This window comes from Vigna unguiculata, chromosome 9 (assembly GCF_037176805.1).
Source record: "Vigna unguiculata cultivar grain cowpea cultivar isolate G323 ecotype 2 chromosome 9, ASM3717680v1, whole genome shotgun sequence".
In the NCBI taxonomy this organism is placed as follows: Eukaryota; Viridiplantae; Streptophyta; class Magnoliopsida; order Fabales; family Fabaceae; genus Vigna; species Vigna unguiculata.
The window spans coordinates 1,393,370-1,399,369 of NC_140800.1; positions in this window are offsets into that span (position 1 = coordinate 1,393,370).

The window sequence follows — 6,000 nt, forward strand, 5'->3', positions numbered from 1 at the left end:
ATGGTCATGGTGTGTCATTGTTGAATGGGATAGCTTCATTCCATATAAGTCTACCAACACCAAGAAATTCCAAGGGATATTGATATTATAAATCGACATTCTAGATTATTTGTAACAGAACAATAAAAATTCTATGTTGTCGTGCTTTCTGTAATAATTTAATGTTCTGGGTGGCTGTTGTGATGGAAAAATGAAGCAGCCACCCTCTGTACAGTTCTCTTTGACTCTGATGGATCCGATCTGGTTTGAAGATGCTCCCATATATTTTAAATTTGACCGTGCTAGATATATCTTGTTGCCATGAATTTTTATTTATTTAATGTTTTAATCAGCCATCATTGATTTATGTTTTAAATTTTAGAACATCAATAAACTTAACACAAAATTATGACAAATATTATACTATTTCTTGTGTAGCTTTTACTTTCACATAACATGATGGGCAAAATATCAAAGAATATATAAATTCTCAATTTCAATATTCAATTCCTAATGAATCATAGATGGCTTGATTATAACTAGTAATTTATTTTTGTAAAATGAACGAGATAACTTTATGTGTGTATACATAACAAAAGGTATAATACTAAATTATAAATTATATTATAATTAAAATTTGTAACGAATAAATTGTTTATTATAAATATGTATACTTACAATTTTAGAGTGAACTATTTCTAATATTACAAAAAAGAAATTAAAATTTAATTTAAAAGAAAAAATAAATAATTATGAGACACGAGATAAAAGTTTTTGCAAAATTTTAACTCAATTTAGTTCTAACTTTATAAATGCATGAATTTAGCTATTTTAATAAGATTTTTTTAAGTTTATTTGACGTTTCAAATGCATCTCTGAGCTAATATTGAAACAAAAATGTATCAAATGGTGTAAAGAACTCAACGGTTATGTTAAAATGACTAAATCTATAAATTTTTAAAGTTAGGAACTAAATTAAACCAAAATGTTAAAGATAGACTAATTCTAATTTTCTCTAAAAGTTAAGAGAAAAGAAAATATATTTAACCCAATTATTTTAAAAAAAATTATACTAATATGTATCCAAGCTAACAAATATATATAAATATATATATATATATATATATATATATATATATATATATATATATATATATATGGATTCAAATTTATTGATGTTAATTACTAATTAATATTTTTTTTAAACTTAACTAAAGAAACTATTATCATCAAAATATTAGTTTTCGTTTGGATTCTTAATTCCTCATAATCATACTCTATAAATCATAACTTGTAGAAAAATGATTTTTTAACTATTAAATTTTGACAATTTTTATTTACAATCTTAGATGTCATCTTCAAAGTGGTTTTTTATTTTTTTTATTTTTTTATATTTCAAATCTACTTAAAGTATTCAAATTTAGGTTGTAAGAAAAAATTGTTAAAATTTAGTTGTTTATCCAAAAAGAAAATAGTTTATTAGCGATTTAATATTTGGCTACTACAAAAAAATATCTCTAATTATCAATGGACACAGTTTGTTGATAATAGAAAGAATAATTTGTAATTTAATTTACTAACAAATTACTTAAGGTAAAAAGTTCATCAACAAATAAGTTATACTAGATTTTATCTCTCTTCTCATTCCACCATCGTCATCACGTCGTCTGTCACTTTAGCTTCTTCTCCTCTTTTTCCTTTTTCTCGAACTCCGATCACCACCGTCATTGTGTTTTTCGACATTCGGAAGTCCACAACCTTCACTAGATGTTGACATCCGAAAGCATCTTTTATCGAAAGTCGACATCCAAAAACACCTTTTGGGTGAGATTTGCTTATTTTCGTCAAATGGTCAAATTTGTAATATTTTTGGAATTCGAAATTTGTTTAGGTGCAAAAAAAATCTTGGAGATGCAAGAAGAAACTTCCTTTTCAAAAATATAGTTTTAAAACGAGTTTTTCATAACAAATTTCTCACTACATCCACCATTTTACCCTTTTTCTCTTATTTTTTCACATGGATGACAATGTAGGCTAGCTTAGCTCATTTAGGCCCGACCCACAATAAATCCGTACAATACGGATTAGGGCTACCTCACCACCTTACAATACAAAATGGGTTGAAAAATGTGGCCCACCTAGTATTCGTTACGGCCTATGGACTTGCCGGCATTTCTACTACATCATAATTTTTTATTTTTTTTATGCACTTGAACATGCATTCACTGGTTCATTATATCAACTTTTTAATGTATTGCACTATGAATTAGATGGTCCAATAATTTTTCTATGTACTAAAGACCGGTCCAGCAGATATGTTCACATTCATTTCCAAGAGCAACATGACAACAGCAACAACAACAATAACAATGTGACCGAATATAGTAAGAGAGGGTACTTTAGTCTTTTTACTTTTAGTAAGGGGTGTAATGAGTATGTGATTCTTCGAAGTTCTGGGTCGTAATGGGAATTGGGGCAAGCTTAGATAGGAAACTGAAGCCCATTGGTTGTTATGTTTAACTTTTTGTTTTTTATTTATTTATTTATTTATATTGTATTGATGGATTATCATGTTGGAACCTAAAGCTTGAATATTGACTAAGGGTTAATGTAAAAAATTCAGACTTCCCAAAATATAAAAAATATAATTTGTGGAGGGTCGGAAAGCTCAAATTCAATATTAATACATTTAATATATAATTATAAGAATATCTAAATTTACGAAGCACAATCAATAAACACTTTATAACAAAACTTAACAACTGAATCTCAGTTACAATTCTATTTTTCTTAAAGGTAAAATTGTATATCCAAAATTCCAGCATTACTAAACAACATAACCTCCAAAATTCTAAATAAAAATATAATATAGCATAATAAACATAATTTAAATTATAAACTCTAATCTAATATAACTTAATATCCAAAAAAACTAAAACATCATCTAACATAATATTAACTTAAATTCTAAATGACAACTTTGAATATATAGAAAAATTTAAATTCCAATTAAAATTCTCAAAATACATAAACAAAACTTACATTTTAAATAATGTAAAAATATACAAATACTATAAAGTAGAAAATGGTGAGGAAATGCAAAAAGGAAGAGAAAGTGAACCAAGAAAACGTTTGACAAATGCAGCAAGTGAAAAAAAAAATGTAACCAAAGAAGTGACAATAGCAGGGGGTGGTGTAACAATAACAACAACCAAATCTGTAGCAAAAGGTTGTGACAATGAAAGAGAAGAAGAAAATTATGCAGTTTATGCTAATTAAAAGCCACACGACAACAATTTTACTTACAGTTCTTGTCATTCCGTACATTTGACAACGGTTCAAGAGTTTTACTGTTACTGTTTTGCACTTTTGTGAATAAAGTCTTCGCTTGTTTTTTTCTAATTCACTATAATTAACCACGAATCGATACAGTAAAACTCAATGTACTAACAAAATATTATGTATTTGTTTTAGTTCAATTTCTCTGCTAAGTATTATTTTATCTTATACTTTAAAAATATGATTAAATATGTTTTTGTCTCTTCATTTTTATTCAATTTTAGAGTTAGTTCGAATCAATTTAGTCCTTTATCTTTTAAAATATATGGATTTAGTCATTTTAATCAAATTTTGCTAAGTTTATTTGACATTTCAACCGCGTTTTATAATAGTATTTGACTTAACATTAAAGCAAAAATGTGTCAAATAATATAAACAATTCAAATATACAATCCTCAAATATACAATCTATCAAAATTTGATTAAAATGACTAAATTCACGTATTTCGAAAGATGAATAACTAAATTTGTTCAAAGTTTTGAAATGAACTAATTCCAAAATTCACTGAAAGTTAAAGGACCAAAAACATATTTAATCCTTAAAAATATACTAATTTTATATTTTAAAAATATTTTTAATATATTTTAAAATCTTTAAAATTAATGTATTTTGAAGGCACAACAAAAATAACGTAGAGAAACTCATTAAAAAAATCCAAATTCATTTTTTTTACAAAATTTTCTGTAAAATTATCATAAAAGACATTGTCTACTTATTTAACTAGTGAAAACAAAATTAAGATGATTTTATTTATCATTAATAATATTTCCATTATTGTAATAAGAATGAAAATATAAAAACTATTGATTATGATAACTTATAATTAGTTTTTTTTTTCTCATAGTCGCTGAGTGTATTTTCTCATAAGTCTCGGAGACGGTAATCAAATTAATCAAAACAAACTTTAAAAGATAAAATTGTTTGTAGTCATTGCCTAATGAACTATGTGTGAAAATGTTTGGATTATTGTTGTATATATAGATTCAAACATGAACCTTAAAACATACATACATGCATATATATATATATATATATATATATATATATATATATATATATATATATATATATATATATATATATATATATATATATATATATATATATCACAAAGTTAACTCATGAAACACTTTCTAACATCGAGTTCGAGTCCAAAGCAAAAACAATGAAGACATAGAAATCATAGGCTGTGTTTTCTATGATAAATTTCCAAATTTGAGTTGTTTTAGTTTATTTAACTTTGCCTTTTTAAACACTTTATTTAGATAAATCAATCCAAAAGTCTTTATTTTTAAATTCTTAATTTAGACAAAGTAATATAATTTCTATCACACAAAAACATAATATATTAAAAATTAAATTTCAAAGAAATGAAACACACATTTTTTTAAAAATTCTAATGCATTCTTGAATTCTATACAAAACCTATATCTGTATACTAAAAACCACTTTAAATTTTCTTAAGAAAGAGTAAATGATCGTTCTGGAATTCTTTATCCAAACCCAATATTAGATAATTTTGTAAGTTATCTACTCATCCATAAAACTATATAATACTATCCAATAAGAAAATTTTTTAAAACTGAATTAAAATAAGGGTTAAATATGTTTTTGGTCCCTAGTGAAATTTGGAATTAGTGCCTCTTTAAAATTTTTGACCAATTTAGTTTTTCATCTTTAAAAATACGTGAATTTAGTCTTTTTAATCAAATTTTGTTAAGTTTATCTAACGTTTTCAGTGCATTTCATGATATTATTTGAATTGTTTAAACCGTTTGACACATTTTTGCTTCAACGTTAATTCAAATATTATCATAAAATGTGTTTAAAATGTCAAATAAACTTAACAAAATTTGGTAAAAAGGACTAAATCCACATGTTTCTAAAGATGAAGGACTAAATTGGTATAAAGTTTCAAAGAGAAACTAATTCTAAAATTCACCAAAACTAGGGACCAAAAACATATTTAACTCTTAATATAATGAATCATGTAACTAATAAACCATTTCAACTAAACAAGGTTCTTATGAACATAAAGCAAATATTTTTTTTAGAAAAAATCAAATCCTATTAGCTAGACTGAGTGTGGCTGAAGCAAACCTGGTTGATTGCAGTATACAGTGGGAAATGTAGTCGTAAGTAAGTGTTTGTGATGAAGAATATTTGTATGCATGTGCATGCACTCGAGTGATGAAGCATGTGCACGAGTACTTTATATAGCCCCAGCTACTACATATCTATCTTACTCTATCAACTTTAATCTAGCAACCCTCTTAATTATGCATCATATTTATCACATTCAAACTTTGACTAAATTAAATAATATATTGATTTTTATGTATAGTTTTTGAATGATGTATATACAACAAAAATAAACAAAAATCACACTCACAAGGGAACAAGTTTCATCACCCATGACTCCAAATTCAAAGTCAAAGACTCATGGTGTGTTTGATGCTTATTTTGAATCTTTATTATTGATCAAACCCTGACAAGACAAAAATAATTGAACATAGTCAGAAAGTGCAACTATTATTTCTTCTGGAGAAAAAAAAAACTTCTCTATCAAATATTAATCCAAATTTATATATACCAAATTTTACATGTAAAAGAATTGTATTGTAAGCCCGTGTCAATATTTATGCAATATAATCATTCGATATTTGTTTGAATTTAAATTT